At 35.5% G+C, this 17,924-nt stretch overlaps 1 long non-coding RNA gene across 1 annotated transcript; it reads right to left on the bottom strand.

The window, feature by feature from the left end:
• Positions 1-2,217: 2,217 nt before the first annotated feature.
• Positions 2,218-8,722, bottom strand: LOC141450054 (uncharacterized). Its single transcript, XR_012455913.1, has 4 exons — positions 8,504-8,722; positions 8,120-8,412; positions 6,821-7,117; positions 2,218-6,656 (listed from the first exon to the last, which is right to left on the bottom strand). It is a non-coding gene; the product is annotated as an uncharacterized lncRNA (long non-coding RNA).
• Between the last annotated feature and the right edge of the window lie 9,202 nt (positions 8,723-17,924).

Raw genomic sequence — 17,924 nt, 5'->3', positions numbered from 1 at the left:
TGTGTGGTGAATGAATTGTGGAGAAAACGGAAGTAAACTGGGTTTTGGTAGATTTTAGTGTTCGCACAGTCGCCTAATTACTTCAACTCTCCTCACTTTGGAGGCAGCCGTCTGGGTTGGAGGAACGTTGTTAGTGGTAGCTACGCTTTTCATGGAATACCACTGAATTTGCAATACTCTACAACGTTTTGGTGGAGAGCATGCGAAAATTGTAGGTTGGGGGAGGCCCCAGTCGTGTCTAGTTTGTGCCTTTTGGCAACGACTTGTTTTTGTACGCTTTGGGGGTGGTGAAGGCGGACCTCCCCCCGTTTTTCGCTATATATTGCTCCTCTTTATTCTTCACGAGCTGTCCTTTAACTGGAAAACATACCACAGAAATATTCACTCACACACATACACACTGAAGCACGCCTACCGCTTTTCCATAATCTCATTATACTTCCAGCTACCACACCATTTTACCACTACAGCAAAGACTACCACATCTCTCGAGAGTTCGTTTCCTTTTATACTTTCTAAAACTTTGTACATTAACGCGGTCGATGAAAAGAGTATCTTTCCCCATTCCATTTGTAAGTAATAATAACATTTGTTTACGAAAATAGCTGTATTGCGAGCTTGAAGTTGGCCAATTGAAGCCCAAAGTATGAACAAAAGCTAGCAGTAATTGGAGTACTTAAATGCAGATGCATTTCTTTCTTTTTTTGAGGTACAAATAATGCACGCTGAAAAATCTTGAGCACTTACTCACACGATCTTCTCTTAAATTATGATTATCAAGGTTAATTATTAACTTATATCTCCGAATTTAAAAATATTATATTCAAGATTTTAGTATTAAATACATGATTCCGAAATAAAGAGAAGTAAAGCCTATTTTTTCAGGCGGGCTTTACGTCCAACTATCAAATCAGGTGTCCTGCACTGAAGCGACTAGTAAACATACTTTACTACAAATTTCTCATATTAACCATTAAATAAAAATCCAAGGACTAGACACCGGGAATCGAACCCACTAAACCAACAATAATCTTAGCATTGCGGGTCTAGTCTCTTAACCGCTCGGCTATGCGTGGCGCCTATATGTTTCTAGATATCACTTGCCCATATGGAAACAGTTCCTAAGAATTTAGGATGCCATCACTGGTTAACAGTCATTCCACAACCTGTAATACCCCCTACCCTGTACCCAATCTACGTGGCGAGACTGGTGATTGAAGATACAATGGGCTTCAATGAGAACAACACCGGAACACAGACTAATTTTGGAAATAATTATGTAGAAAATTAGCCGTCCGGAAAGTGAAACTTTATACTGAATAGTATATTCCGTATTTTCAGAATTTTCCGGCAAATGGTTCCGGCGATTTTATTTAAACTTTATATAGTGATTACAAACTCTGTAGTGAAAAGATGGGGTGCTTAGAATCGTTCTAAAGGGATAAATAATTAAAATAATTCAATTTTTTAGAAAGAAAGAAATTAGTAACAGAATGTTCATGAATTTCGTAGATTCATAGTTTCGTAGATTGCGTGATTCGTCATTGAAATATTAAATATTTACTAATTTCCCCAGATTTACAATGAGCTAAAGAGAACTGGACAGACAAAGGCTACAATAAATAGTTTTGAGGAATTAAATAAGATGATGTTTATGAAATGCGTCATATTTCAAATGGGTAGTGCGGGGGGGGGCGGAGTCTTGTTGTCGGATAGTCGGATAGTGGCAGAGCCCCATCATATACAAGGTATGGAGATGGTGTTAAATGGTGAACGTTGTTGGACTGGTATTTTAATAGAAGATCTCTTGAGTCGGATGGCCGATATATAGAACTAACTGGGTGGGTGGGCTACCCAGTTATATTGCATTCCGTTGATGACACAACTGAAAATGGTATGGGTATATAGACAACGGAGGAGCTGGTAGTAGGAGAAGTCCTTTTCCTTGTCTTCTTGGTAGAATAGAATGGAAGCTACGAGTATGCGCACATAGTGAGACCTGGGAGTCCTCGATAGGCATGCAGCAAGTGATTCGAACTTGCATCATCCATGGATTCAGTGAATTATTACAACTCAAAGTTAATTAAATTATTTCAAAAATAGTTAGGCTTTCTGTTAGGTTACCTTTCAGAGTAATGAAAGGTTTACGAACTGTTGAAGAAAGCATTTGTATGGTATTTCTATGTGTTTATAAGTAAGTCTTTCAAATTTTTGGATCATTCTCTTAATTGATATAATACTTACTCTTACTTCACTATTACATTAGGTTTATTTATTTATTTTTTTTGTTGCGTACCAGTAACCACATGAAAAAATGTTTTTAATATAGACTTATTTTTCTGAAAGTAGGTAACCAAACTAAAGGTCATTTATTTTATTTATTTATTTACAACTTGTACATATACATCAAGTAAATGTGTTCTAAATTGAGTTAGGCACAGATTGTAGGCTGAATCCTGGAGGATCCAGCGCCACAATCGGGAAGGCATGCTGAAAGGGGCCAGCCAATGCTGGAACTCTCTAGAGGTTTGGAAGGAAGTTTAGGAAATTGGTAAAAGGTCAAGGGGCCAACGTCTTTTCAGGTGTCGTGGAGGACTGTCAGGATGGGTTGTTTTGGATAAGGCTTGTGCTGTGGGGATTAGCATGTATGGTTTAGGCTATTATGGAAATTAAGGAAGCCGAGAATGTATTAGGTCAGCGTTTTCCAAACTGTGGTACGCGAGTTGCTGGTGGGTGGTACGCGAAAAATGATCAATAATGGCGGACATAAAAAAAAAATTAAAAAAATTATATCATAAAAATATCATAGAAACGTTTTTAAGTCTTAAAAATTATTAATTAATAATATTAAACATTAAAGTTGTTAATATTTACAGTTATAAGGTTAGTCAGTCTAAAGATATACGAGAAAATATAATAGCGCATTTAACAGGATTAAAAATGTCTTTCATGGAGTATTTTCTAAAACCGAAAACACTAATGATAATTGGATAAAGAAAATTTAGGAAAAGCTGTTTCATTATCAATAAAAGATACAAGAAAATTTAACAGAATTATCATGTGACAGAACTTAAAGGATAACTATGTACAAAAATCTGCTTAAAGAGACTGAATTGTAATGAGTAAGCTCTATCCGAGCAACATTAAATTTAATTGGTACTTACGGGTAGTTGAATGCTTAAAAGAAATTAATTTAGAAGATTTGGGGCACCAATATAATAATGCTAAGGAAGAACTTGGTAAATTAATTAATAATTTTGAAGAGAAAAATATGTACGCAATTTTTAATTATTTAAAAAAAGTTTCAAAACTAAGATCTTACACTTTGCGAAGTTTATAAAGTGAACATGAACTTGGAACTCCTTTGTAACAGGGACAAAGGACTTTAGATTGAAAGGATTGGATTTATCTCTATACAAATATAGATGATAATAATATTAAAATAACACACTCGGAATGAAAAATTTCACGAAGTACAATCAATTTTACGAAGTGGTACCATTTAGCATGACGTACTACCGCAAGTGGTACATGAGCCAAAAAAGGTTGGGAAACGCTGGATTAGTCATTGACAAAAGGTATATTGAGGTCTGTATGAAGGGTTAAATTGGATACTTAATAAGGAGCGTTGACGATATGCCGAAGGACTTTAGATTGAAAGGATTGGATTCATTGGATGTTGGAAGGTTTCGCGGAGCCCCACAGAAAGGTCATTTATAAGTTCCTAATACAAGGCCTACAAATTTTCATAAATCAAATTACTAACAGGCTTTGACGTCATTAAAAGCTCCGCCCAAAAATTGCTATTACAATGATGGCGAACAGTACTCCCAATTATTGTTTGTAATACCACTTCGTCCCAGCACAACTTCTGTATTGGTAAGCAATAAACATTACAAATTGAGGATTGAGTTTCTGGTGGTGGTTGAATGAAAGGCGGTGGGTGGAGGAAGTATTGGAAGTAAACTTCTTGTTGTTATAAACAGTGAAGTTTCTAATTTGGGAAGATAGATGGAGTTGTTGGGATAAGAGATGGGAGAGAGTCAAGGAGAAAGAGAACGTGCTGGAGAGGAGCTACGCCCTCTTCTAGGAACAAGGGGAAAAAGGAAAAAGAAGGCTTCCATGTTCATGGTAAGCCTGGAAGAATTGCTGGAGTAACAAGAGCCGTCTACCAGCTTTTATAAATATCTCTGGTGCCTTGATAATAGGATTTTCACAACCATGTTTTTTTTTTTTTTAACAAACTCTTCGTAACTCCCAGCTGGACGGAGTTAAGACCAAGGAAGCCACACCTGGATAATGTCTAACATCATCTAGGTACCCCCAACCTAGACTGCAAAACCAACCTGCAATCTTCCATGCCTTTCCTCGCCACCACACCCCCCCAAAAAAATCCTTTTTCTTAATGTTAATCTTCTTCTGTATTATGAAAATTACAAAAAGATATTAATCAAAATGAGACGCGATGCTGTAGCCAAGTAAAAACCCACCCTGTGTAGTTCAGGGTGCAAGATTAATTTTATGAATTTTCCTGCTACTCCTTGTACCTCGGATTTGCTGCCATCACCGCTGTTCTCCTCTGCTGTAATTCCTAAAAACTACTTAAATAGTATTAAAAAAAAGAAAGTGGTTTAGACAGCATCCTATTATTTAAGAACAAAAACAACATTTAATTAAAAACTCATAACTTGAATAAAGGAAAAAACAAATCTCAGTAAAAAAAATTTCATAATAAAAGAAAAAGAAGTACTAAAAAAGTCTAAATTAAAGTTTGGGTGTATTGATAGGAGAGTTCTTACCATTGTAAGTTGTAACTTGTAAGTTAATCCATGAAAATCGGTTCATGCGATTAGGCGCTACGTTGTTTACAAAGAAGGTAACAAGAAGAACAACAACAATTTCTGAAAATGCTTTTTTTTTGCTAATTTTCAGCAACTTTTTTTCTCGAAATCTATATAATCTATGTTGTTGCAAAAAAAAATTATAGTTATAAAGCAGGATTTGCCCTATATTTTAAAGAAAATTTGGGAATTTTATCTTTTGTAGAAAAAGAGAAAAAAATGGTCAAAGTTGGGTGTTTTTCAACTTTACGCTTTTTCGTGCAGTTTTTGACGATCAACCCTTACACAACTGACCTACCGGACAGTTTTAATAAATATAACTACAAGGTTGACTTTAGCAGGTCCCGGATCCGCCAGTTTGGTTCAGGTTGGTTGAGTGGACATGCGAATTTAGCGTACCATCTTTTCTCAAATGTGGCCTTACTCAGTCGCCAATTTGCGCTGGCTGTGGTGAGTCCAATGAGACTGTGCGGTACTTTGTAGAGGCGTGTCCCGTTTATTCTAAAACTAGATTTCCTCATCCTTCGGGGAGATTAAATGATTCCCTCCAAGAGATTGTGGCATCTGGTAATCTTCGCCAGAACTCTCTAGGTTTATTCCAGTGCACTGGGCGATTGAGTCGCCATGCTCCCTAGTGTCCTTACTCCTACTTTATTAGTTTATTGTCCTGCTATCTAAAAACTCTTAGAAGGATTTATTGGTCTTGAAGCCCTGGTGTCTCTTATTAGGTGAGAGGTGGACAGGGAACAATGGGAATTTTGGATTGCCTGCGTTCCTTCCCCTTTTTGGTGGAACCGCTCTTTTAATACAATCTATTTTAACTACAAAGTCTCGAACTGGGGAGAATTTAGAAGGGAACACATGATTCGCTGCCATTCCCACTTTCAAAGAAATAATCTAGAAAGCGGTCTGCTAAATAACGTTTATAAATTACCAATTCAGCACAGTTCAACAATTCACCAACACTTTGCGCGTATCTTCAGCAACCGCTCATACAATCCCGAACGGACTATCTCTCGATCTGTAATCATTAATTCACAGTTAAGACAAAAAATTAAATTAAAAATGTGGTTAGGTTTATGCAGCGCTGAATACTGCTAATTTTATACGTCATAGCTCCTTACGTCAAACTACTTTCTACTAAGGAATCATAGTTTCTGTGTGTATACCTGTATCTCTCTCTAGATACAGGCTCTGTATCAGAGAACAATATTGTTCTCACTGTTCTACGCGACTGGACACATCGGCTTTGAATTTCCCTCCACATTCTCCACTTTTTTTTCTTAATCTAACAGCCATCGCTACTCGACCATCCTGCAAGTTTTGCCAGCTAAATCTCCCAGCTCATTTGTGCCGACCAACCATAGTGTTCCAGAATTTTATGTTCATAATTCCCGTTCATAGCCAGCATCATCTACTAACTCATTAAAACACTCCAAATCTTCTTTTTTGTTCTTACCTGATTTAAGAAATCTTCTAAAATGTCTACAAAGAAAAAAAAAGAAAAGCGTTTTCAGTTCTTTTTGAGAAGATGATGGCTAGAATAAGAAGGTTTAGAAAGGCTGTCCGATTTGTCATTAGCGGGTCCGATGTTTGGATTACTGGGATGTGCGCGTACGTCCAATGTCAGCCGTGTGCTCAAACTGTTGTAGCGCAGGATGCCAACTTTTTCTTTATCACAATAGCTCTGAGCGTGCTCTGTTTGGCGGACTAACGTCGTATAGAATATCCACCTCCATCTACTCCAAGACTCAGGAGAGTTCCACCTCTCCCCTCGCTCTCTCTCTCTCTCGTTCTATCCAGTCGTACTGCCATCTAGATCAGAAGAAGAAGAAGAAGATAGTATGGTGGAGATATTCCTATTGTTATTAGTCCCACACTGGACCCTTCCTATTCCTTAGAATTATTGAAACAAAACAACGGAAATACAGTAGCACTTCGCTTTGTAGCAAGCTCGCTTATTCTCTCCCTAAACGTACCTATTGTTTGATCGTTTAACTGTAGACCAAGACAAAGTAAATGTCCTTCCCTACTCAGAAGACTTCTAGGACCTTCTCTGCAAGCCTCCCTTTTTCTTACATTTCTCATCTTCAATGTATTGTTTTTTTGTTTACTTTTGCCGCTATTCTTTCAAAAAGACAATACCACTTTCCCTTTTTCCACCCTTAAAATCTCCTTTTATTTTACTAAATATAGGGTTACAGATTTATTTTCATCGATCTGTTTTTTTTTTTTTTTGGTCTAGGTTAAGCAGAACAATTAGGCTAAAACACAGTCTGAAAAATAAAAAGCAAAATATTAGGGTTAAATAATTATAAAATCTATTATGAGCTCAAACACACAAAAGAAAATTTATTTTTCTTTTAAAATCCAAATCTCAATACATATTTGATTCTAACTGGAGCCTTGATAGCTGAACCAAAACGCTGCAAAGCTCGCACAGATGTATTTATGGTTCTAGAACTCTTAGAGGTTCAAAATCGAAATGTAAATTTCAGATCCTTGTGAATGATCTTTTTTATAAAAAAAGATATTTCGTTCAGATTACACACAAACATTCACTAGACACTTTCTCTAAGTCTCTTTCACATGATAATCCCCCGTAGGAAGGAAATGGACTAGCCACTTCTTCAGGGATCTTAAACGTCCCTACGGGTATCCCCAGTCTAACAACACGAACAACACTTAACACTTTTATCTCAAACACACTCATATAATTCATATAAGGCCTGCAGAGATAGATAATGTGTGCAACTGATTGGGTTTAGCGAACCGACAGGCAGACTCGAGATCATCTAGTAAACACTCAACCTAAACTGGCATACTAAACTGATGCTCAATCTAAACTGATGCGGATTGGGATTACTATACCAACTTCCTTTATGACTTATACAACCCCACTTTGTAGGCTGACGTGTAGTTAGTTTGGGATGGTTTTTTTTCAGATCTAAGGCTTTGGCCGTGAAAACTTTCGTGTTTGGATTTCCAATTATTGGAATTATTAGAAGTGATTGGTCTTCTCACATTATTTTAATTCCCTAAAAGGTACAGAACTAATGACATTTAATTCCCAATGTCACGGGACATTTAGCTCTTTTGTTCTGCAGAAACATAATACGTTTGTTCCCTAAAACCTCTTCTTATCAACTACAACATTGAACAAAATTGTCCACTTTAAAGCGAACCAAGAACTTTACAGATAGAAAATGAAATAATAATTAAATATTCACAACATTCGCAGAATCCAATATTCTGCTAAAAAAAAAAAACTTGCGTACACAGAGGGATGTAGATTCTCTGGTGGTTTTGACAAAAGCTATAGCATGGCCGCCCTCATCTTAACACGTACAGTGGTCGGCGGTTGACAGTGCTAATATTTATGCACAATGTGATCCTGTTGAATTCGCTATCGCGGAATGACGTGTCCCGAATGCAATACTTACTTTTTTTTCTTTTTGTTCCATCTCTTTTTTGAAGTATTTTTTTCAACTATGTGAGTTTTTTTTTCAAATTTTCTAATTTTGGAATCTGTGATCACTATTTTTTAAGTATGGTATAACAGATGTTTCCCCTAAAAATAGGAAAAAGTGAAAAATCAACTGATGTCCTTCTAAAAGATAAATGAAATTTATCAATTTAAAAAAAAAATAAATAAAACTTACATGACTTTCATGATTCTGATTCTTTAACAAATTATCCTCAGTCTGCGAACATTTTAATCACATTTAATTATTATCAAACACTATACAGTTTGTAAACTTAGCAGACTTGAAATTAGTTGTAATCTAACCTTGGGTAGCCTAACACAACTCCTTCCCAAGATTGCTGTAAATCGATATTTGCAAGAAAAATTTTAAAATTACAAGTTATAAGTCGATTTATACATAATGTTGTACACTAAGGTTATAGAAAAGCCTCGATGTATTTTTTCTATATTATCGATTTTTAACGCTACGTACCACTACTGTTTAGTCAAACTCAAGACAAGTATCCTTAAAATTGATATACTTAAGGTGAAAATTTGAAATTAGAAAAAAATTTTATGATGAATTTTTCATTTGTTTGAGATTGTCCAAAAAATAGCACACTTACGATTTCCACTAAACTTTGTTTATACATTATATGAATACATCGATCTATAACTTCGATTATAATAATTGGTTTAGAACAAGGATGAGCAACACGCGGCCCGCCAAGCATTTCTAAAATTGATTTTGATCTAATATTGATCAGCTTGTATCGAAAAAACAGTGCCAAATTTCTCATTAAAAATTTCAAGTAAATTCGTTTTTCTGTTCTTTTCTTGTTTGTTCTTATCTTGCATTAAAATTTGTATATGAAATCTTTACTTTTTTTTTAAATTTTATATTTTTTTATTCTAATATTTATTATAAATAAAGTTTCTTAAATTATTAATAAGAGTTAATCTATGGTGCGGCCCGCCAAAAAAAATTTAAATTTAAATTGGCCCATTGATTAAAAAGGTTGCTCACCCCTGGTTTAGAAGAATTCTTTTTGAGATAAACCTGTTGGTGTGATAGGGAAAGATAACCCTTTAGAAGGTCATAATTAGTGCGATGATGGTTTTTAATAAACTGGGATGATTTTAGAAAGAATCATATGTTTACATCCATTACAATTTCAGTCGGCGCAAATTTTGTACGGTTCCCACTAAATGATATTTTCCCCTCTATTCTGGAGTCTCTTGTTGCTTTCTTAATAAAAACTTATTTCCAAATTTTGACACGAACTTAATTCTTCATTTTTTTTGTAAGCAGTGAGAAAAAGTAATAAGTTGAAGTAGTGGTAGAATTGGTGTGTGTGATTGGTTAAAAAAAATGGCAGAAACATGACAAGTTGTTGGAATGAATGTTATTAATGGCGTGACAACTAGTTTGCCATGCATTCCTCGCCCTCTGCACAACTTGCAGTCATATTTGAATTTCAAGGAAAATAAGTAAGCGAAGAAGTAAGTGGATGGATGTGGGTAGATTTGTGGAGACTTGTTTGGCACCCTGGTCGTATAAATAACATGTTCACAACAAGTCAACACCCCCACATTAAAGGGAATTTTCAATTTCCCGTGCTGGCACGTGTTTTCTTTCTTTCTTCAAGAAGAACCCTCATTTAATTTTTTTCTCCTTTTGCCTCCCTGCAGTATTTCATCTACATATATGTAAGAGAGAAGTCAATGCCAAACACTTGGCATTTATTATTCACAAAGTTCACCAAGAGAATTGGTCACTGTAAAGTTTTATTAAATAACTTTAAGACCTTTTATTTAGTTTAATTAACTTTATTAACAGTATTAATTATAATAACTAGAACCACGAGTTGTTTAGATAGGCGCCAACCATGAACTTACTAGTTCTCCAGCTGTTACTAACTACTTCTATTTTCATGAATGTAGATGGCGACACTATCGTGACATCTCCCTTTTTTACAAGTTTGAATCTTATAAAAGTACAAAAGTAATCTTAGAAAATACAATCTTTGGAATTACAATCTTTTGGCTTACACTTTGTAATCTTTCAAGTAAGATGGCGGTTTGCTTATTCTACCAGATTTTGTGACATAAGGTTGAGTAGTTTGAACATTGTGATTTGAGTTAGAACTATCAGATTGGTGCACATAATTAGAACTCGCTTGTATAGGATATGACTGACTTACATTTGTAAACGCTTTGCTTTGATCATTTTCATTACAATCAAACTCCGTAGTGTTTTTGTACAAATGAACACGATTTCTCTCAAGCTTTCTACCATTCGACATTTCCACTTCATAAGACCTTGGTCTATTACAGATTTTTGTTACAATACCTGGCTCTAAGGGCTTATCCACTTGTTTTCGTACAAATACATTTTCAGCTAAACTTAATGGTTTCAAATTGTGACTATTTCTATCGTAGACAAGTTTTTGTTCGCTTTGCCTTCTTATCAGTTCTTGCCTCACTTTTTCATACTTTTCACACTCATCCTTTTTTACATTAATTGGAAGGATTCCACGCGTTTTGTAACCAAATAACAATTCATTCGGCGACTTAATATTGTTTGAGATCGGTGTGTTTCTATATTCTAACAATGCAAGTGTTGGATCTCTACCACTGTGTTCTATCTTATTAAACATGCTTTTAACTGTACCTATACTCCTTTCTACCATACCATTTGATTTTGGATAATTTGGACTTGAAGTTACATGTTCAAAATTCCAGGATTTTGCAAAATTTCGCATGTCTTGATTTGCAAAATGAGTACCATTATCAGAAATTACTTTTTTCGGAATACCAAACCTTGCAAAAATTGACTTTAACTTTGATACAACAGTGATTCCAGACATGTTTTCCAATTTTGCAACTTCCACATACTTGCTAAAATAATCAATAACTAATAGAAAGTGACTGTTTTGAAATTCAAACAAATCCATTCCTAGTGTCTCCCATGGACCAATAGGAACTTCATGTGGTAACAAAGTTTCTTTTACATTTGCTCTTTTAAAACGCATACATGATTCACAGCTGTTTACAATGTTTTCAATATGCTGATTCATACCCGGCCAGTATACAATTTCACGTGCTCTATTTTTACATTTTTCTATACCAAGATGACAATAATGAATTTTAGTTAACATCTCTTTTCGCAGACTTTTTGGCACAACAATTCTGTTACCTTTAAAGACTAAACCCTCAATTACACACAATTCATCCGCATAAGTATGATAAGGTTTTATTATATCCGGTATCTTTTTACTATTATTTGGCCAACCTTCTTGGATGAATTTTATCAGCATTTGCATTTCTTGGTCATTATGAGTTTCTTTTTGAAATTCAGCTTTTTTCTCTATTGAAATCGGAAATGACTCTAATAATAAACAAACTTGTGCTTCAATTTCTTTTTCACTTTCACGAGACGGCTCTACAAGATAATGACGAGATAATGCATCAGCCAATAACAATTCTTTTCCTGGCTTGTATTTAATTTCTATATCATATTTTTGCAATCTCAGTCTCATTCTCAATAATCTTGCTGGACATTCATTTAGTGACTTTTTAAATATGTACTCTAACGGTTTATGATCACTTTCTACAATTACATGTTTACCATAAATGTACTGACTGAATCTTTCACAAGCAAAACAAATAGCTAAAGTTTCTTTTTCTATCTGAGCGTACCTTTGTTCAGTTTCTGACAACGATTTGCTAGCATAAGCAACTGGTAAGTTGTTTTGTAAGAGTACACTACCTAAACCATCTTTTGAAGCATCTACTGATAATACAACTGGTTTGTTTACGTCGAAAAATTGTAAAACAGGATTTTTTATCAAAATTTCTTTAACTTTTTTATAGCTTTTTTCTGCAGTTTCTGTCCACAACCATGGGACGTCCTTTTTTATCAAATTTCTCAAATGTGAACTTTCGTGTGACACATTTGGGATATATTTACTGACATACGCAAGCATTCCCAAAAACGTTTCCATGTCTTTTTTGTTTTTTGGACGTTCCATGTTTGTTATTGCACGATTTTTTCGTTGTCCATACTAATTCCTTTTTCTGAAAAAATATGACCTACGTATTTCACTTTGTCAGCTCCAAAAATACATTTCTTTAAATTGAAAGTTACATTCCATTCTTCTGCCCTTTTCAAAACTTTTTCAACTCTTTCATCATGTTCTTTTTTATCTTTTCCCCAAATCATGAGATCATCTATATAAATCAATACACCTTCAATGTCCCCAAAAATCTCTTGAAAACACATTTGAAAAATTTCTGACGCTGACGTAATTCCATAAGGCATGCGCAAAAATTTGTATCTACCGTACGGTGTATTAAATGTGACTAAATCTGAGCTTTTTTCTGTTAATTTTATCTGCCAGAATGCCTTGTCTGCATCCAGTGTTGTGAATACCTTTGCACCAGGCATTCTGGAGCACAAATCTTCAAAACTTGGAATTTTAAAATGCTCTCTTTTAATATTTTCATTTAAATAAGTTGGATCAAGACAAATTCTCAAATTACCATCAGGCTTTTTTACAATAACAAATTGATTTACCCAGTCTGAAGGACCTTTCACTTTTTCAATTATACCTGCTTTTTCCATTTTATCAAGTTCTTTTTTCAGAGGTTCAATTAATGCTACTGGTACTTTTCTACAATGCATAACTTTACCTACTGCATTGTCATTCAGTTTTATGTCATATTCGAAGTTTTTTATGCACCCAGTTCCTGAGAAAACAGTTGCATGTTTTTTGACAAACTCATTTTTTACACTACTTTTTTCTTTGTTTACAGTTTCTTCAATGACATCAACTCTTTGTACAAGTTTTAACTTTTCCAATGTAGGTGAGCCAATTACAGTTGGTACATTTGTGTTTCCTTCAACTACAATAAACTCAAGAATCGCTGGGATTCGATTCTCAAATTTGCAAGTCAAGTAACACTTCCCCAAGACTGGTATTTGGCTTCCCCCATACGCTTTTAAAATGACATTGAATTTTTCTAGGTTAGGTTCTTCAGTGCACACTTTTTTCAAATTTTCAATTGAAATTACATTTCTTTGTGCACCGGTGTCTAATTTGACACACACTTTGTTTTGGTTATTAATTTGAATCATTTCGCACCAATCTTTATCGTTTTGTGAAAGAGAAATGTTTCCAACGAACAATGACTCTACTTGCAAAGTTTTGGTTTCATTTTCAAGTGTATTTACTTTGTTAAATTTACACGCGTGTGCGAAGTGATTCATCTTACCACAGGCTGAGCACTTCTTTCCCCAGGCTGGACACTGGTTCCTTGGATGAAGCTTGTTGCATCGTTGACAGGGCTTGCACGTAAACTGCTGTGACGCCTTCGTACTGCTTGGCTGGAACGTCTGCTGTGCGCCCCAATATGTAGCTTCAATCGGGCTTTGTACAGCTGCTTTGAGTTGCTTGCCTCGCTTCTTTTGTCCTTGCTGATTTTTGTTCACGGCCATTTTGATCACGTTTACCTTTGCATCCGAGTCAATCGTCTTGAGTTGCGTTTGTGACAATTCTGCAGCTTTGCAGATGTTTATGCACTTTTCCAGGTTGAGGTCGTCCTCTCGCAACAACTTCGATTTTAAGTCCTGGTCCAGTACACCACAGATGACGCTGTCCTTTATCAGACTGTCTCGAAGCTCACCGAAACCACACACACTGCTGAGTTTTTTTAGGTCGGTGATAAAGGACGAAAAAGTCTCACCGGGCTGCTGCTTTCGCGTGAAGAAAATATGTCTATCAACACTTTCATTTGCCTTTGGCGTGCAAAAGTTTTCGAATGCAGTTAGCACGGTTGCAAGCACTTTTTTCTCGTCGTCCGTAAGGCCAAACGTATCGAACTTGTCCAACGCCTCGTCTCCAATCACATGAAGGAGAACTGCAACTTGTCGTTCCGCAGGCTTCGTATCGAGTCCGGTTGCCTTCAGGTAGAGCTCGAAGCGTTGTCTCCATTTACGCCAGTTTTCTTTGAGGTTACCCTCGAACAAGAGGGCCGAAGGCGGTCGCTTGGACGATTCCATCTCTAATTTTTCGTCTTCTTCCTCGCTGTCGTGCTTGTCTAATTCCTCCACGGGGACTAACACTAACACTAACACTTTTTTTTTTTTTTTTTTTTTTTTTTTTAAATAACACTTGTTTAACTAACACTTTTTAACCCTTTTTTAACCGACTGCGCCATGTAAAGTTTTATTAAATAACTTTAAGACCTTTTATTTAGTTTAATTAACTTTATTAACAGTATTAATTATAATAACTAGAACCACGAGTTGTTTAGATAGGCGCCAACCATGAACTTACTAGTTCTCCAGCTGTTACTAACTACTTCTATTTTCATGAATGTAGATGGCGACACTATCGTGACAGTCACCTTGACTACAAACTGTCATCTAATTTTTGAACTGCCCCCTTTTTTTTAAAGAAATGCATTATTTATTATTTTCACTGTTTTATTTCATGCAATAGAAGAGAGTAGACTGAAAGAAATTACGAAATTAACTGCTTGCAAGAAATAAAAATAAATATGATGACATAATGGATCCGTTCTAATCAATCGATTTTTGTAAAACCTTCGAATCGATTCTTACACCTTTCTGGAATTACATAGATAGCATGACTGCAAGTGATTAATCAAATCCAAAACATGAGATAAACACTTGTTATACGCTCAAACTGACTGACTTTTATCTTTCATTGCACTTTTCAAATGCATGCAGAGAGTAATTGCAGCTTGCAGCTAGATAAAGCTTATTGATATTTTTATCAAAGGTTTGTTTACTTTAGATAAATTTTTTACTGCGCCTTCTATATTGTTAGCTTCTTGTAAAATGCATGCCCCAAAATGTCTTTAGTTAACAATTAAAATACTAAGTTATTTTTTATAGGATTTATCTTCAAACATCTGTATAGTGCGAAACTATAGACATTTATTGTCCTGTCACATTAGCTAGTAATCTATAAATCTAAATAAAACAAATTTGTCTGTACAATGATATATTTAGAACGAGCCCATTAGCAGTTGTTTGGAAATCATTTGGGGCTAATTGGCAGGCTTGTCCATGGGACATATTTTTCTGTCCCATCCCATCTCATGGCAATTTATGCCTGTCCCATCTCATCCCATCCCACGGGATTCCCATTATAATATTAATACCTTGATAGAGCCATTAAAAAATCTAGGAAAACCTGAATTATTCTTTAGACTCGAAATCCTTCTCATAGCACCATGCAGTTACATAGATGATGAATGAATTCTATTTTGTTGCACTTACGCAACTGCAAATTTCAGCCTAAATTTATTTTACAATATCAAGTATCGACTACCATGGGAAATACAAATGTGTGCTGTTCCATCCCATCCCATTCCATGGGACGTTTCCCATGGGAATAACATTCCTATGGACAACACTGATTATTGGTAATACGGGAAAGGACGGGATTACCTTAAGCTTTTACATCCAGCCAGCGAACCCAATATCAAAGATCTCACCTGGACTATACTGATTTCTTTCAAGATATTGCTTAGGGAAGCATCACAACATAGTTAACCTTCTATGAAACATCTTTTGTTGAGTTTATGAGGTACTGTGGAGGAAACAATTATTTTGGGTGGTTTTTGTGTCCATAAATTGGCTTAGATTGTTATTCTCATCTGGGGGTCCTTTTCTTGGGGTCAAATTTGTTAGCATTGAGTTTGAACTCTGTGAAAAGTTGCGACAATTAGGAGAAGAGCTATTCATCTAGATAAATTGCGTCAGATTTGGGCTAATTCCGAACAGTAGTTCATATTTGGGTTTGGACAATCTCTGTTCAAGTATTTCGAGAGAGAATGATCGATCCATTTGCTCTTCATTTAAAGCGGTCATTATTCTTCTTCGATCATCTAGGCTAGTAACCATTGTGGTTTGAGTGAAGGCAGTGATTTGAAATTCTACCAGCTACTTTATCAAATGTCATTAAATTGATAGAAGTAATTTAAATTTGATGGTTTTTACAGGAAAATTGGAAAAATAAAATAATTTTGTTTAAATAAATAAATCGCGAATACATGTATCTAAATAATTGCTTCATATTTTGTAATATCCTCTCTATAGATGTTGTAGATAATGTATCGACCCGGCTATTTTTTTGATATACATATCTATACGTATTTGTGAAGCCTTTATAACAGTATTTTGAGGCTAGAATGAAGAATGTGCGGGTAGGAAACTGGCGGGAATGAAAAAGCGATGGAAAACCCGATTGGATAACGGCCAAAGCACAATAAATATCTCTCAGGCAGGTAGTGGATATAACAAACAATCTGGATCAAACGTCTGTGGTAGGGGTATATAGAGGCAGCACTGTCGCAAAACATTGTCTAAAGCAGGGTTGGCAAACCTGCGGCCCGTTTTGAATAATTTTATGGCCCACGCGATATTCATCCTAATTTTACTAACAAAAAAAAATAAATTATTAATTCAAAATAGAGCTGATTGACTTACAATGTAATAATTGAACTAAAATTCAAATTTTTGAAATATCAGAATCAAAAAATCGATTTTTCATAACAACTAAGTAACAAACATAAAATTTTCAAATTTGAAACTTCTGGAAGAAAAAGTAGTGAGAACTTTTAAAACTTCTTTCAACTTCGAATCGTTTTTTGATTCGCCATTTGTTAAGCTAGTGCTGTTAATGATTGACGTGCGTTTGAAGAGTTCGTGTAGCGATAAGAGGATCGGAATGAGGAGATAAGTTTGCAGTATCATCTGGATTGAGGTATATCTGCTGCATATAAGGAGTAAAGAAGAGGACCTAGGACGCTGTCCTGGGGAACTGTCGATTTAATTTGCAAAAAAGAATACTATTGCTTGTAAAATTGTTTATTTCTGATTTTAAAAAAGGTTATTAGATGTTATGTCATGGGAGATTTGGCTAAAATTTGGAAAAAGAGAATGGAGCAAGAAGAGATTCGGCTAAAAGGAGAACAAAAGAAGTTTCGAAACACAGCCAATCAGCTGTAGTGCAAAGGATTTAAGTAAATACAAAGCATATGTATTTCATGCACAATTTGCCCTGGCAATTCTTCATTAGTCTTGAATTAACTTCCCATAGTTGATAGTCAGTAGAAAATATAGAGGAAAGACTGTTCTTAAGAAAAAATGATAACACTGGAATTGGTTATTTTGGTTGAAATTGTGATCAAGATTGTTCGATCCTCGAAGGGATGTGCGGCCCCCCCGGCCTAGAATTTATCTTTTGGCACAGCATTGTCCGGTTGGCAGCACTGGAGAAGACAACGGAGAGGGGGCTCCAGCGTGTGCCTGGGAGCTCGAGCCAGTTGCCCTTGGGCTTCTCAGGAGAGTATAGGGGCGTATATGCATATCAGTCTTGTCTGCAGTTCAGCCATCTTTTGTCTTGTGGCACGTCGGCAGGCGCATGTGTCTAGTGAGATTTTGTGCCTCTAAAGTCTACACTGGTCATGACCATGATATATTATTTAGACTCTAGGACCTTGTATAATTTGTATCTTACTTGGTAAATATATAAAATTTTATTGTATTTGTCTCAATCATTTAAGGTATTCTGAGTGTC

This window comes from Rhodnius prolixus, unplaced genomic scaffold, assembly GCF_049639745.1.
Source record: "Rhodnius prolixus isolate KJV_2025 unplaced genomic scaffold, Rpr scaffold_2, whole genome shotgun sequence".
NCBI classification, from domain to species: Eukaryota; Metazoa; Arthropoda; class Insecta; order Hemiptera; family Reduviidae; genus Rhodnius; species Rhodnius prolixus.
Note: the sequence above shows the minus strand (reverse complement) of the source record. Positions and strands in the feature narration are given on the sequence as shown.